The sequence below is a fragment of the Stenella coeruleoalba genome, assembly GCF_951394435.1.
Source record: "Stenella coeruleoalba genome assembly, contig: scaffold_208, whole genome shotgun sequence".
In the NCBI taxonomy this organism is placed as follows: Eukaryota; Metazoa; Chordata; class Mammalia; order Artiodactyla; family Delphinidae; genus Stenella; species Stenella coeruleoalba.
This window is the reverse complement of record NW_027646273.1, coordinates 374,280-391,697: the sequence shown is the minus strand read 5'-3', so window position 1 is coordinate 391,697 and position 17,418 is coordinate 374,280. Positions and strand designations below refer to the sequence as shown.

The window sequence follows — 17,418 nt, the reverse complement described above, 5'->3', positions numbered from 1 at the left end:
TAATACTACTTGAAATAAGTCAAACAGAAAAAGAAACATATCATAAGATATCACTTATAGAGGGAGGGTAAATATGGCTGCACAAGAAATGAATTACAGAACAGAACAGTGTCTCACATTTAGAAAACACACTTATGTCAGCTTAAGGGGAAAGGAGAGGTGGGGTGATGCATAAAACCAGAGTTTGAAATTAGCACAGATACCGTTCAATAAACCAAATAGGTATTAGACAAGATCTACACCTTGCTCAATGAACAGGCCTCAACACACCCTATACACCGCAGAGAAATATATCTGAGGAATAAGAATCTTAAAACCCATGTATTGATATATCTCCATAAGGGAATCAAGTGTGTGCAGAGCGGCACAAACACAGCAGTGAAAAGGAGCTAAACCCCATTATAGAAATAAATTTTAAAAACAAAACGCTGAAACAATGAAAGAGAGAAAAATTCTTACAAAATTCGCTCAGGGGCTGTGATGCAACCTGGATTGACCACATATAAACCCACAGCTGGATAAGACATAAGGCTGGACACTTGGGGCTGACAGGATTAGTGAGCTTTGGTGAGCAACTGCCGAAAGTTTAATGCAATACTTCATGCTACTCATTCCAAGGGTCCCAACACTCCAGGTTGAAGGGAATCTTCCTACAGCTAAACCATGCTTGGGAAACCCAGCGACTGGTATACCATATGATCGGGAAAGGTTTCTACAATGCACCTCATTTTTCCTCTCCTGGGGCTCCGGATCGACATTCCAGCCGCTTTACTAACAACATTCCCACATGGAGTCAATGCCTTTAAGTTCTGGTATCGCACAGTCTGCAGTTAGTGCAGAGGATGAATGGGAATAGGGGGAACCAGTGAGAAACTAGCTGTAGCGGTTTCAATGGGCACATGTCACTCTAATATCACATCAGTAAGAAGAATTAACCAAAGGCACAGCAGGTGCCCCAGAAAAAAAATAGGGCTTCAAGGAATCCTGTGGTTACGGGGCAAGACCACAAAAATAAGAGCTAAAAAATGGAGCTAAGGGCCACTGCAATTCAAAAACCTGCAGAGTTATAAAGGCCAACTATTTTTAAAAAATATATTGAGGTAAGGCTATGAAGAGGCATTGAAAGCAAGGCAGAATTGCAGGAAACCGATTTCAGGAGGTAGACTGGAATTGCATTGAAAATATATGAAGAGAGTCAGAAACTCGACAATGATGCACTTGGCCAAAAAGGGCGTATGCGTTTTTTCCTGAATATATTCAGGAAAAAACGCATACGCCCTTTTTGGCCAACCAAGCAAGCTTGCAAAGGAAATCTGCACTACAATGAAGTCTCACTTCCCCCCGGTCAAAAGGGCCATCTGAAAAAAGTGTAAAATCCAGAAAGGCAGGACAGGCCATGGAGAACTGGGAGGCTTGTTATGCTGATGGGCGGGATGTAAATTGCCAACAACCACTCGGGAGAAGTGTATGGTGTTTCCTGAAACATCTAAAAAACAAAGCAACAGAACCTAGGGCACTTCCACTTATGGTCCTATAGCTTAGGGAAATTAAAATCAAAAAGACACAGCCACCCCAAAGTTTGGAACGGCTCTGTTTACAAGAACCTCGTTTACAGTACAAGTTCAACATCGCAGAAAGTGAAAAATGGAGAAAGAAGTTGTGGTATTTACTTACAAAGCAATATCACTCAGCAATGAAATCTTTGTCATCAGGCCCTTAGCAGCACAATGAGTGGATTCAGGTATGATGATTCTAACTGAAATAAGTCACACGGAAAAAGAAACATCATAAGATATCAGTAATACACGGAATGGAAACTTGGCTACACAGGAACTGAATTACAGAACAGAACAGGGTCTCAAATTTAGAAAACCAACTTATGCTTGCTTAAGGGGAAAGGTGAGTTGGGGTGCTGCATAAAACCAGAGATTGAAATGAGCACAGATAAAGTTCCTTAAGCCAAATATGGAATAGACAAGAGCTACTCCTTGCTCAACGAAATGGACTCAACACCGCATATTAAACGCCTAAGAATGTACCTGACTTGTAAGTATCTTAAAACCTATGGATTGCTATGTCTCCGAAAGAGAATCAAGCATGTGTACAGGGACATAAACGCAGCAGTGATAGGATTGGAGAGGTTCGGTGAGCAAATGAAGACCCTTTGAAGTCATATTGCATGGTACCCATTCCACGGGTTTCAACTACCCAGGTTTAAGGTATTCTTCCTTCAGCTAAAACATGCATGTGGAACCTAGAGTATGATCAACCATGTGATCGGGAGACGTGTTCAAATATGTCTCAGTTTTCGTACCCTGGTACTCTGGTGCAACATTCCAGACGCTTTACTAACCCTCTCCCGACTTGGAGAGTCAGTCCCTTTAACCTCCTGTTTGGCCCAGTTTGCAATTTCTGCGGAAGATGAACAGGAATAGCGAGAACCAATGAGAGACTAGCTGGAGGTGTCTGGACGGGCAAATTTAACTCTCATTTCCCACCAGGAAGAGGAATTAACCAAAGGCTCAGCGTGCCGTGCCAGAACCAGATTAGGGCCTGAAGCCATCCTGCGGTGTTGCGGCCAGGTCACAAGAAAGCGAGTTGAAGAAAGGAGCTCAGGGGCACTGTAATTCACAAACCTGCAGAGTTATAAATGACAGCTATCGTCCAAAAATAGACTGAAGTAAGGCTGCCAAGAGGACTTGAAAGCGGGGCAGAATTGCAGGAAACCGATTTCAGGAGGTAGACTGGAATTGCATTGAAAGCATAGGAAAAGAGGCAGAACGTCCACAATGATGCACTTGGCCAAAAAGGGCGTATGCGTTTTTTCCTGAATATATTCAGGAAAAAACACATACGCCCTTTTTGGCCAACCAAGCAAGCTTGCAAAGGAAATCTGCACTACAATGAAGTCTCACTTCCCCCCGGTCAAAAGGGCCATCTGAAAAAAGTGTAAAATCCAGAAAGGCAGGACAGGCCATGGAGAACTGGGAGCCTTGTTATGCTGATGGGCGGGATGTAAATTGCCAACAACCACTCGGGAGAAGTGTATGGTGTTTCCTGAAACATCTAAAAAACAAAGCAACAGAACCTAGGGCACTTCCACTTATGGTCCTATAGTTTAGGAAAATTAAAATAAAAAAGACACAGCCACCCCAAAGTTTGGGACGCCTCTGTTTACAAGAACCTCATTTATCGTACAAGTTCAATATCACAGAAAGTGAAAAATGGATAAAGAACTTGTGGTACTTACGTACAATGCAGTATCACTCAGCAATGAAATCTATGTCATCAGGCCCGTAGCAGCATAATGAGAGGATTCAGGTACGATGATTCTAACTGAAATAAGTCACAGAGAAAAAGAAACATCATAAGGTATCACTAATACACAGAATGTAAACTTGGCTACACAGGAACTGAATTCCAAAACACAACAGGGTCTCAAATTTAGAAAAGCAACTTATGCTTGCTTAAGGGGAAAGGTGAGTTGGGGTGCTGCATAAAACCAGAGATTGAAATGAGCACAGATAAAGGTCCTTAAGCCAAATATGGAATAGACAAGAGCTCCTCCTTGCTCAACGAAATGGACTCAACACCGCATATTAAACGCCTAAGAATGTACCTGACTAGTAAGTATCTTAAAACCTATGGATTGCTATGTCTCCGAAAGAGAATCAAGCATGTGTACAGGGGCATAAACGCAGCAGTGATAGGATTGGAGGGGTTCGGTGAGCAAATGTAGACCCTTTGAAGTCATATTGCATGGTACCCATTCCACGGGTTTCAACTACACAGGTTTAAGGTATTCTTCCTTCAGCTAAAACATGCATGTAGAAACTAGAGTATGATCAACCATGTGATCAGGAGACGTGTTCAAATATGTCTCAGTTTTCATACCCTGGTACCCGGGTGCAACATTCCAGACGCTTTACTAACCCTCTCCCCACTTGGAGAGTCAGTCCCTTTAACCTCCTGTTTGGCCCAGTTTCCAATTTCTGCGGAAGATGAACAGGAATAGGGAGAACCAATGAGAAACTAGCTGGAGGTGTCTGGACGGGCAAATTTAACTCTCATTTCCCACCAGGAAGAGGAAATAACCAAAGGCTCAGCGTGCCGTGCCGGTAGCAGATTAGGGCCTGAAGCCATCCTGCGGTGTTGCGGCCAGCTCACAAGAAAGCGAGTTGAAGAAACGAGCTCAGGGGCACTGTAATTCCCAAACCTGCAGAGTTATAAATGACAGCTATCGTCCAAAAATAGACTGAGGTAAGGCTGCCAAGAGGACTTGAAAACGGGGCAGAATTGCAGGAAACCGATTTCAGGAGGTAGACTGGAATTGCATTAAAAGCATAGGAAAAGAGGCAGAACGTCCACAATGATGCACTTGGCCAAAAAGGGCGTATGCGTTTTTTCCTGAATATATTCAGGAAAAAACGCATACGCCCTTTTTGGCCAACCAAGCAAGCTTGCAAAGGAAATCTGCACTACAATGAAGTCTCACTTCCCCCCGGTCAAAAGGGCCATCTGAAAAAAGTGTAAAATCCAGAAAGGCAGGACAGGCCATGGAGAACTGGGAGCCTTGTTATGCTGATGGGCGGGATGTAAATTGCCAACAACCACTCGGGAGAAGTGTATGGTGTTTCCTGAAACATCTAAAAAACAAAGCAACAGAGCCTAGGGCACTGCCACTTATGGTCCTATAGCTTAGGGAAATTAAAATCAAAAAGACACAGCCACCCCAAAGTTTGGGACGCCTCTGTTTACAAGAACCTCGTTTACAGTACAAGTTCAACACCGCAGAAAGTGAAAAATGGATAAAGAACTTGTGGTATTTAGTTACAACGCAGTATCACTCAGCAATGAAATCTATGTCATCAGGCCCGTAGCAGCATAATGAGTGGATTCAGGTACGATGATTCTAACTGAAATAAGTCACACAGAAAAAGAAACATCATAAGATATCACTAATACACGGAATGTAAACTTGGCTACACAGGAACTGAATTCCAAAACACAACAGGGTCTCAAATTTAGAAAACCAACTTATGCTTGCTTAAGGGGAAAGGTGAGTTGGGTTGCTGCATAAAACCAGAGATTGAAATGAGCACAGATAAAGTTCCTTAAGCCAAATATGGAATAGACAAGAGCTACTCCTTGCTCAACGAAATGGACTCAACACCGCATATTAAACGCCTAAGAATATACCTGACTTGTAAGTATCTTAAAACCTATGGATAGCTATGTCTCCGAAAGAGAATCAAGCATTTGTACAGGGCCATAAACGCAGCAGTGATAGGATTGGAGAGGTTCAGTGAGCAAATGAAGACCCTTTGAAGTCATATTGCATGGTACCCATTCCACGGGTTTCAACTACCCAGGTTTAAGGTATTCTTCCTTCAGCTAAAACATGCATGTGGAACCTAGAGTATGATCAACCATGTGATTGGGAGACGTATTCAAATATGTCTCAGTTTTCCTCCCCTGGTACTCGGGTGCAACATTCCAGACGCTTTACTAACACTCTCCCCACTTGGAGAGTCAGTCCCTTTAACCTCCTGTTTGGCCCAGTTTGCAATTTCTGCGGAAGATGAACAGGAATAGCGAGAACCAATGAGAGGCTAGCTGGAGGTGTCTGGACGGGCAAATTTAACTCTCATTTCCCACCAGGAAGAGGAATTAACCAAAGGCTCAGCGTGCCGTGCCGGAACCAGATTAGGGCCTGAAGCCATCCTGCGGTGTTGCGGCCAGCTCAAAAGAAAGCGAGTTGAAGAAAGGAGCTCAGGGGCACTGTAATTCACAAACCTGCAGAGTTATAAATGACAGCTATCGTCCAAAAATAGACTGAAGTAAGGCTGCCAAGAGGACTTGAAAGCGGGGCAGAATTGCAGGAAACCGATTTCAGGAGGTAGACTGGAATTGCATTGAAAGCATAGGAAAAGAGGCAGAACGTCCACAATGATGCACTTGGCCAAAAAGGGCGTATGCGTTTTTTCCTGAATATATTCAGGAAATATATTCAGGAAAAAACGCATACGCCCTTTTTGGCCAACCAAGCAAGCTTGCAAAGGAAATCTGCACTACAATGAAGTCTCACTTCCCCCCGGTCAAAAGGGCCATCTGAAAAAAGTGTAAAATCCAGAAAGGCAGGACAGGCCATGGAGAACTGGGAGCCTTGTTATGCTGATGGGCGGGATGTAAATTGCCAACAACCACTCGGGAGAAGTGTATGGTGTTTCCTGAAACATCTAAAAAACAAAGCAACAGAACCTAGGGCACTTCCACTTATGGTCCTATAGCTTAGGGAAATTAAAATCAAAAAGACACAGCCACCCCAAAGTTTGGAACGGCTCTGTTTACAAGAACCTCGTTTACAGTACAAGTTCAACATCGCAGAAAGTGAAAAATGGATAAAGAAGTTGTGGTATTTACTTACAAAACAATATCACTCAGCAATGAAATCTGTGTCATCAGGCCCTTAGCAGCACAATGAGTGGATTCAGGTATGATGATTCTAACTGAAATAAGTCACACAGAAAAAGAAACATCATAAGATATCAGTAATACACGGAATGGAAACTTGGCTACACAGGAACTGAATTACAGAACAGAACAGGGTCTCAAATTTAGAAAACCAACTTATGCTTGCTTAAGGGGAAAGGTGAGTTGGGGTGCTGCATAAAACCAGAGATTGAAATGAGCACAGATAAAGTTCCTTAAGGCAAATATGGAATAGACAAGAGCTACTCCTTGCTCAACGAAATGGACTCAACACCCCATATTAAACGCCTAAGAATGTACCTGACTAGTAAGTATCTTAAAACCTATGGATTGCTATGTCTCCGAAAGAGAATCAAGCATGTGTACAGGGGCATAAGCGCAGCAGTGATAGGATTGGAGAGGTTCGGTGAGCAAATGAAGACCCTTTGAAGTCATATTGCATGGTACCCATTCCACGGGTTTCAACTACCCAGGTTTAAGGTATTCTTCCTTCAGCTAAAACATGCATGTGGAACCCAAGTATGATCAACCATGTGAACGGGAGACGTGTTCAAATATGTCTCAGTTTTCCTCCCCTGGTACTCGGGTGCAACATTCCAGACGCTTTACTAACACTCTCCCCACTTGGAGAGTCAGTCCCTTTAACCTCCTGTTTGGCCCAGTTTGCAATTTCTGTGGAAGATGAACAGGAATAGCGAGAACCAATGAGAGGCTAGCTGGAGGAGTCTGGACGGGCAAATTTAACTCTCATTTCCCACCAGGAAGAGGAATTAACCAAAGGCTCAGCATGCCGGGCCGGAACCAGATTAGGGCCTGAAGCCATCCTGTGGTGTTGCGGCCAGCTCAAAAGAAAGCGAGTTGAAGAAAGGAGCTCAGGGGCACTGTAATTCACAAACCTGCAGAGTTATAAATGACAGCTATCGTCCAAAAATAGACTGAAGTAAGGCTGCCAAGAGGACTTGAAAGCGGGGCAGAATTGCAGGAAACCGATTTCAGGAGGTAGACTGGAATTGCATTGAAAGCATAGGAAAAGAGGCAGAACGTCCACAATGATGCACTTGGCCAAAAAGGGCGTATGCGTTTTTTCCTGAATATATTCAGGAAAAAACGCATACGCCCTTTTTGGCCAACCAAGCAAGCTTGCAAAGGAAATCTGCACTACAATGAAGTCTCACTTCCCCCCGGTCAAAAGGGCCATCTGAAAAAAGTGTAAAATCCAGAAAGGCAGGACAGGCCATGGAGAACTGGGAGCCTTGTTATGCTGATGGTCGGGATTTAAATTGCCAACAGACACTAGGGAGAAGTGTATGGTGTTTCCTGAAACATTTAAAAAACAAAGCAACAGAGCCTAGGGCACTTCCACTTATGGTCCTATAGCTTAGGGAAATTAAAATGAAAAAGACACAGCCACCCCAAAGTTTGGAACGGCTCTGTTTACAAGAACCTCGTTTACAGTACAAGTTCAACACCGCAGAAAGTGAAAAATGGATAAAGAACTTGTGGTATTTAGTTACAACGCAGTATCACTCAGCAATGAAATCTATGTCATCAGGCCCGTAGCAGCATAATGAGTGGATTCAGGTACGATGATTCTAACTGAAATAAGTCACACAGAAAAAGAAACATCATAAGATATCACTAATACACGGAATGTAAACTTGGCTACACAGGAACTGAATTCCAAAACACAACAGGGTCTCAAATTTAGAAAACCAACTTATGCTTGCTTAAGGGGAAAGGTGAGTTGGGGTGCTGCATAAAACCAGAGATTGAAATGAGCACAGATAAAGTTCCTTAAGCCAAATATGGAATAGACAAGAGCTACTCCTTGCTCAACGAAATGGACTCAACACCGCATATTAAACGCCTAAGAATATACCTGACTTGTAAGTATCTTAAAACCTATGGATAGCTATGTCTCCGAAAGAGAATCAAGCATTTGTACAGGGCCATAAACGCAGCAGTGATAGGATTGGAGAGGTTCAGTGAGCAAATGAAGACCCTTTGAAGTCATATTGCATGGTACCCATTCCACGGGTTTCAACTACCCAGGTTTAAGGTATTCTTCCTTCAGCTAAAACATGCATGTGGAACCTAGAGTATGATCAACCATGTGATCGGGAGACGTGTTCAAATATGTCTCAGTTTTCCTCCCCTGGTACTCGGGTGCAACATTCCAGACGCTTTACTAACACTCTCCCCACTTGGAGAGTCAGTCCCTTTAACCTCCTGTTTGGCCCAGTTTGCAATTTCTGCGGAAGATGAACAGGAATAGCGAGAACCAATGAGAGGCTAGCTGGAGGTGTCTGGACGGGCAAATTTAACTCTCATTTCCCACCAGGAAGAGGAATTAACCAAAGGCTCAGCGTGCCGTGCCGGAACCAGATTAGGGCCTGAAGCCATCCTGCGGTGTTGCGGCCAGCTCAAAAGAAAGCGAGTTGAAGAAAGGAGCTCAGGGGCACTGTAATTCACAAACCTGCAGAGTTATAAATGACAGCTATCGTCCAAAAATAGACTGAAGTAAGGCTGCCAAGAGGACTTGAAAGCGGGGCAGAATTGCAGGAAACCGATTTCAGGAGGTAGACTGGAATTGCATTGAAAGCATAGGAAAAGAGGCAGAACGTCCACAATGATGCACTTGGCCAAAAAGGGCGTATGCGTTTTTTCCTGAATATATTCAGGAAATATATTCAGGAAAAAACGCATACGCCCTTTTTGGCCAACCAAGCAAGCTTGCAAAGGAAATCTGCACTACAATGAAGTCTCACTTCCCCCCGGTCAAAAGGGCCATCTGAAAAAAGTGTAAAATCCAGAAAGGCAGGACAGGCCATGGAGAACTGGGAGCCTTGTTATGCTGATGGGCGGGATGTAAATTGCCAACAACCACTCGGGAGAAGTGTATGGTGTTTCCTGAAACATCTAAAAAACAAAGCAACAGAACCTAGGGCACTTCCACTTATGGTCCTATAGCTTAGGGAAATTAAAATCAAAAAGACACAGCCACCCCAAAGTTTGGAACGGCTCTGTTTACAAGAACCTCGTTTACAGTACAAGTTCAACATCGCAGAAAGTGAAAAATGGATAAAGAAGTTGTGGTATTTACTTACAAAACAATATCACTCAGCAATGAAATCTGTGTCATCAGGCCCTTAGCAGCACAATGAGTGGATTCAGGTATGATGATTCTAACTGAAATAAGTCACACAGAAAAAGAAACATCATAAGATATCAGTAATACACGGAATGGAAACTTGGCTACACAGGAACTGAATTACAGAACAGAACAGGGTCTCAAATTTAGAAAACCAACTTATGCTTGCTTAAGGGGAAAGGTGAGTTGGGGTGCTGCATAAAACCAGAGATTGAAATGAGCACAGATAAAGTTCCTTAAGCCAAATATGGAATAGACAAGAGCTACTCCTTGCTCAACGAAATGGACTCAACACCCCATATTAAACGCCTAAGAATGTACCTGACTAGTAAGTATCTTAAAACCTATGGATTGCTATGTCTCCGAAAGAGAATCAAGCATGTGTACAGGGGCATAAGCGCAGCAGTGATAGGATTGGAGAGGTTCGGTGAGCAAATGAAGACCCTTTGAAGTCATATTGCATGGTACCCATTCCACGGGTTTCAACTACCCAGGTTTAAGGTATTCTTCCTTCAGCTAAAACATGCATGTGGAACCCAAGTATGATCAACCATGTGAACGGGAGACGTGTTCAAATATGTCTCAGTTTTCCTCCCCTGGTACTCGGGTGCAACATTCCAGACGCTTTACTAACACTCTCCCCACTTGGAGAGTCAGTCCCTTTAACCTCCTGTTTGGCCCAGTTTGCAATTTCTGTGGAAGATGAACAGGAATAGCGAGAACCAATGAGAGGCTAGCTGGAGGAGTCTGGACGGGCAAATTTAACTCTCATTTCCCACCAGGAAGAGGAATTAACCAAAGGCTCAGCATGCCGGGCCGGAACCAGATTAGGGCCTGAAGCCATCCTGTGGTGTTGCGGCCAGCTCAAAAGAAAGCGAGTTGAAGAAAGGAGCTCACGGGCACTGTAATTCACAAACCTGCAGAGTTATAAATGACAGCTATCGTCCAAAAATAGACTGAAGTAAGGCTGCCAAGAGGACTTGAAAGCGGGGCAGAATTGCAGGAAACCGATTTCAGGAGGTAGACTGGAATTGCATTGAAAGCATAGGAAAAGAGGCAGAACGTCCACAATGATGCACTTGGCCAAAAAGGGCGTATGCGTTTTTTCCTGAATATATTCAGGAAAAAACGCATACGCCCTTTTTGGCCAACCAAGCAAGCTTGCAAAGGAAATCTGCACTACAATGAAGTCTCACTTCCCCCCGGTCAAAAGGGCCATCTGAAAAAAGTGTAAAATCCAGAAAGGCAGGACAGGCCATGGAGAACTGGGAGCCTTGTTATGCTGATGGTCGGGATTTAAATTGCCAACAGACACTAGGGAGAAGTGTATGGTGTTTCCTGAAACATTTAAAAAACAAAGCAACAGAGCCTAGGGCACTTCCACTTATGGTCCTATAGCTTAGGGAAATTAAAATGAAAAAGACACAGCCACCCCAAAGTTTGGAACGGCTCTGTTTACAAGAACCTCGTTTACAGTACAAGTTCAACATCGCAGAAAGTGAAAAATGGATAAAGAACTTGTGGTACTTATGTACAATGCAGTATCACTCAGCAATGAAATCTATGTCATCAGGCCCGTAGCAGCATAATGAGTAGATTCAGGTACGATGATTCTAACTGAAATAAGTCACACAGAAAAAGAAACATCATAAGATATCACTAATACACGGAATGTAAACTTGGCTACACAGGAACTGAATTCCAAAACAGAACAGGTTCTCAAATTTAGAAAACCAACTTATGCTTGCTTAAGGGGAAAGGTGAGTTGGGTTGCTGCATAAAACCAGAGATTGAAATGAGCACAGATAAAGTTCCTTAAGCCAAATATGGAATAGACAAGAGCTACTCCTTGCTCAACGAAATGGACTCAACACTGCATATTAAACGCCTAAGAATGTACCTGACTAGTAAGTATCTTAAAACCTATGGATTGCTATGTCTCCGAAAGAGAATCAAGCATGTGTACAGGGGCATAAATGCAGCAGTGATAGGATTGGAGAGGTTCGGTGAGCAAATGAAGACCCTTTGAAGTCATATTGCATGGTACCCATTCCACGGGTTTCAACTACCCAGGTTTAAGGTATTCTTCCTTCAGCTAAAACATGCATGTGGAACCTAGAGTATGATCAACCATGTGATCGGGAGACGTGTTCAAATATGTCTCAGTTTTCCTCCCCTGGTACTCGGGTGCAACATTCCAGACGCTTTACTAACACTCTCCCCACTTGGAGAGTCAGTCCCTTTAACCTCCTGTTTGGCCCAGTTTGCAATTTCTGCGGAAGATGAACAGGAATAGCGAGAACCAATGAGAGGCTAGCTGGAGGTGTCTGGACGGGCAAATTTAACTCTCATTTCCCACCAGGAAGAGGAATTAACCAAAGGCTCAGCGTGCCGTGCCGGAACCAGATTAGGGCCTGAAGCCATCCTGCGGTGTTGCGGCCAGCTCAAAAGAAAGCGAGTTGAAGAAAGGAGCTCAGGGGCACTGTAATTCACAAACCTGCAGAGTTATAAATGACAGCTATCGTCCAAAAATAGACTGAAGTAAGGCTGCCAAGAGGACTTGAAAGCGGGGCAGAATTGCAGGAAACCGATTTCAGGAGGTAGACTGGAATTGCATTGAAAGCATAGGAAAAGAGGCAGAACGTCCACAATGATGCACTTGGCCAAAAAGGGCGTATGCGTTTTTTCCTGAATATATTCAGGAAATATATTCAGGAAAAAACGCATACGCCCTTTTTGGCCAACCAAGCAAGCTTGCAAAGGAAATCTGCACTACAATGAAGTCTCACTTCCCCCCGGTCAAAAGGGCCATCTGAAAAAAGTGTAAAATCCAGAAAGGCAGGACAGGCCATGGAGAACTGGGAGCCTTGTTATGCTGATGGGCGGGATGTAAATTGCCAACAACCACTCGGGAGAAGTGTATGGTGTTTCCTGAAACATCTAAAAAACAAAGCAACAGAACCTAGGGCACTTCCACTTATGGTCCTATAGCTTAGGGAAATTAAAATCAAAAAGACACAGCCACCCCAAAGTTTGGAACGGCTCTGTTTACAAGAACCTCGTTTACAGTACAAGTTCAACATCGCAGAAAGTGAAAAATGGATAAAGAAGTTGTGGTATTTACTTACAAAACAATATCACTCAGCAATGAAATCTGTGTCATCAGGCCCTTAGCAGCACAATGAGTGGATTCAGGTATGATGATTCTAACTGAAATAAGTCACACAGAAAAAGAAACATCATAAGATATCAGTAATACACGGAATGGAAACTTGGCTACACAGGAACTGAATTACAGAACAGAACAGGGTCTCAAATTTAGAAAACCAACTTATGCTTGCTTAAGGGGAAAGGTGAGTTGGGGTGCTGCATAAAACCAGAGATTGAAATGAGCACAGATAAAGTTCCTTAAGCCAAATATGGAATAGACAAGAGCTACTCCTTGCTCAACGAAATGGACTCAACACCCCATATTAAACGCCTAAGAATGTACCTGACTAGTAAGTATCTTAAAACCTATGGATTGCTATGTCTCCGAAAGAGAATCAAGCATGTGTACAGGGGCATAAGCGCAGCAGTGATAGGATTGGAGAGGTTCGGTGAGCAAATGAAGACCCTTTGAAGTCATATTGCATGGTACCCATTCCACGGGTTTCAACTACCCAGGTTTAAGGTATTCTTCCTTCAGCTAAAACATGCATGTGGAACCCAAGTATGATCAACCATGTGAACGGGAGACGTGTTCAAATATGTCTCAGTTTTCCTCCCCTGGTACTCGGGTGCAACATTCCAGACGCTTTACTAACACTCTCCCCACTTGGAGAGTCAGTCCCTTTAACCTCCTGTTTGGCCCAGTTTGCAATTTCTGTGGAAGATGAACAGGAATAGCGAGAACCAATGAGAGGCTAGCTGGAGGTGTCTGGACGGGCAAATTTAACTCTCATTTCCCACCAGGAAGAGGAATTAACCAAAGGCTCAGCATGCCGGGCCGGAACCAGATTAGGGCCTGAAGCCATCCTGTGGTGTTGCGGCCAGCTCAAAAGAAAGCGAGTTGAAGAAAGGAGCTCAGGGGCACTGTAATTCACAAACCTGCAGAGTTATAAATGACAGCTATCGTCCAAAAATAGACTGAAGTAAGGCTGCCAAGAGGACTTGAAAGCGGGGCAGAATTGCAGGAAACCGATTTCAGGAGGTAGACTGGAATTGCATTGAAAGCATAGGAAAAGAGGCAGAACGTCCACAATGATGCACTTGGCCAAAAAGGGCGTATGCGTTTTTTCCTGAATATATTCAGGAAAAAACGCATACGCCCTTTTTGGCCAACCAAGCAAGCTTGCAAAGGAAATCTGCACTACAATGAAGTCTCACTTCCCCCCGGTCAAAAGGGCCATCTGAAAAAAGTGTAAAATCCAGAAAGGCAGGACAGGCCATGGAGAACTCGGAGCCTTGTTATGCTGATGGTCGGGATGTAAATTGCCAACAGACACTAGGGAGAAGTGTATGGTGTTTCCTGAAACATTTAAAAAACAAAGCAACAGAGCCTAGGGCACTTCCACTTATGGTCCTATAGCTTAGGGAAATTAAAATGAAAAAGACACAGCCACCCCAAAGTTTGGAACGGCTCTGTTTACAAGAACCTCGTTTACAGTACAAGTTCAACATCGCAGAAAGTGAAAAATGGATAAAGAACTTGTGGTACTTATGTACAATGCAGTATCACTCAGCAATGAAATCTATGTCATCAGGCCCGTAGCAGCATAATGAGTAGATTCAGGTACGATGATTCTAACTGAAATAAGTCACACAGAAAAAGAAACATCATAAGATATCACTAATACACGGAATGTAAACTTGGCTACACAGGAACTGAATTCCAAAACAGAACAGGTTCTCAAATTTAGAAAACCAACTTATGCTTGCTTAAGGGGAAAGGTGAGTTGGGTTGCTGCATAAAACCAGAGATTGAAATGAGCACAGATAAAGTTCCTTAAGCCAAATATGGAATAGACAAGAGCTACTCCTTGCTCAACGAAATGGACTCAACACCGCATATTAAACGCCTAAGAATGTACCTGACTAGTAAGTATCTTAAAACATATGGATTGCTATGTCTCCGAAAGAGAATCAAGCATGTGTACAGGGGCATAAACGCAGCAGTGATAGGATTGGAGAGGTTCGGTGAGCAAATGAAGACCCTTTGAAGTCATATTGCATGGTACCCATTCCACGGGTTTCAACTACCCAGGTTTTAGGTATTCTTCCTTCAGCTAAAACATGCATGTGGATCCCAGAGTATGATCAACCATGTGATCGGGAGACGTGTTCAAATATGTCTCAGTTTTCCTCCCCTGGTAGTCGGGTGCAACATTGCAGACGCTTTACTAACCCTCTCCCCACTTGGAGAGTCAGCGCCTTTAACCTCCTGTTTGGCACAGTTTGCAATTTCTGCGGAAGATGAACAGGAATAGCGAGAACCAATGAGAGACTAGCTGGAGGTGTCTGGACGGGCAAATTTCACTCTCATTTCCCACCAGGAAGAGGAATTAACCAAAGGCTCAGCGTGCCGTGCCGGAACCAGATTAGGGCCTGAAGCCATCCTGCGGTGTTGCGGCCAGCTCACAAGAAAGCGAGTTGAAGAAAGGAGCTCAGGGGCACTGTAATTCACAAACCTGCAGAGTTATAAATGACAGCTATCGTCCAAAAATAGACTGAAGTAAGGCTGCCAAGAGGACTTGAAAGCGGGGCAGAATTGCAGGAAACCGATTTCAGGAGGTAGACTGGAATTGCATTGAAAGCATAGGAAAAGAGGCAGAACGTCCACAATGATGCACTTGGCCAAAAAGGGCGTATGCGTTTTTTCCTGAATATATTCAGGAAAAAACGCATACGCCCTTTTTGGCCAACCAAGCAAGCTTGCAAAGGAAATCTGCACTACAATGAAGTCTCACTTCCCCCCGGTCAAAAGGGCCATCTGAAAAAAGTGTAAAATCCAGAAAGGCAGGACAGGCCATGGAGAACTGGGAGCCTTGTTATGCTGATGGGCGGCATGTAAATTGCCAACAACCACTCGGGAGAAGTATATGGTGTTTCCTGAAATATCTAAAAAACAAAGCAACAGAGCCTAGGGCACTTCCACTTATGGTCCTATAGCTTAGGGAAATTAAAATCAAAAAGACACAGCCACCCCAAAGTTTGGAACGGCTCTGTTTACAAGAACCTCATTTACAGTACAAGTTCAACATGGCAGAAAGTGAAAAATGGATAAAGAACTTGTGGTACTTACGTACAATGCAGTATCACTCAGCAATGAAATCTATGTCATCAGGCCCGTAGCAGCATAATGAGTAGATTCAGGTACGATGATTCTAACTGAAATAAGTCACACAGAAAAAGAAACATCATAAGATATCACTAATACACGGAATGTAAACTTGGCTACACAGGACCTGAATTCCAAAACAGAACAGGGTCTCAAATTTAGAAAACCAACTTATGCTTGCTTAAGGGGAAAGGTGAGTTGGGTTGCTGCATAAAACCAGAGATTGAAATGAGCACAGATAAAGTTCCTTAAGCCAAATATGGAATAGACAAGAGCTACTCCTTGCTCAACGAAATGGACTCAACACCGCATATTAAACGCCTAAGAATGTACCTGACTTGTAAGTATCTTAAAACCTATGGATTGCTATGTTTCCAAAAGAGAATCAAGCGTGTGTACAGGGGCATAAACGCAGCAGTGATAGGATTGGAGAGGTTCGGTGAGCAAATGAAGACCCTTTGAAGTCATATTGCATGGTACCCATTCCACGGGTTTCAACTACCCAGGTTTTAGGTATTCTTCCTTCAGCTAAAACATGTATGTGGAACCCAGAGTATGATCAACCATGTGATCGGGAGACGTGTTCAAATATGTCTCAGTTTTCCTCCCCTGGTACTCGGGTGCAACATTCCAGACGCTTTACTAACACTCTCCCCACTTGGAGAGTCAGCGCCTTTAACCTCCTGTTTGGCACAGTTTGCAATTTCTGCGGAAGGTGAACAGGAATAGCGAGAACCAATGAGAGAATAGCTGGAGGTGTCTGGATGGGCAAATTTAACTCTCATTTCCCACCACGAAGAGGAAATAACCAAAGGCTCAGCGTACCGTACCGGAACCAGATTAGGGCCTGAAGCCATCCTGCGGTGTTGCGGCCAGCTCAAAAGAAACTGAGTTGAAGAAAGGAGCTCAGGGGCACTGTAATTCACAAACCTGCAGAGTTATAAATGACAGCTATCGTCCAAAAATAGACTGAAGGAAGGCTGCCAAGAGGACTTGAAAGCGGGGCAGAATTGCAGGAAACCGATTTCAGGAGGTAGACTGGAATTGCATTGAAAGCATAGGAAAAGAGGCAGAACGTCCACAATGATGCACTTGGCCAAAAAGGGCGTATGCGTTTTTTCCTGAATATATTCAGGAAAAAACGCATACGCCCTTTTTGGCCAACCAAGCAAGCTTGCAAAGGAAGTCTGCACTACAATGAAGTCTCACTTCCTCCCGGTCAAAAGGGCCATCTGAAAAAAGTGTAAAATCCAGAAAGGCAGGACAGGCCATGGAGAACTGGGAGCCTTGTTATGCTGATGGGCGGGATGTAAATTGCCAACAACCACTCGGGAGAAGTGTATGGTGTTTCCTGAAACATCTAAAAAACAAAGCAACAGAGCCTAGGGCACTTCCACTTATGGTCCTATAGCTTAGGGAAATTAAAATCAAAAAGACACAGCCACCCCAAAGTTTG

The 17,418-nt window shown here is 43.7% G+C and overlaps 1 long non-coding RNA gene across 2 annotated transcripts in view; it reads right to left on the bottom strand.

The window, feature by feature from the left end:
• Positions 1–17,418, bottom strand: part of LOC307181218 — a 206,271-nt gene that overhangs the window by 136,579 nt on the left and 52,274 nt on the right. Inside the window, exon 1 of one of the 2 annotated variants that reach the window (XR_013826121.1) lies at positions 6,428–6,492. The exons of the other annotated variant lie outside the window; for it this stretch is intronic. This is a non-coding gene — a long non-coding RNA (uncharacterized lncRNA). Of the gene's footprint in view, positions 1–6,427; positions 6,493–17,418 lie in introns of those variants that run through there. 2 annotated transcript variants of the gene reach the window in all.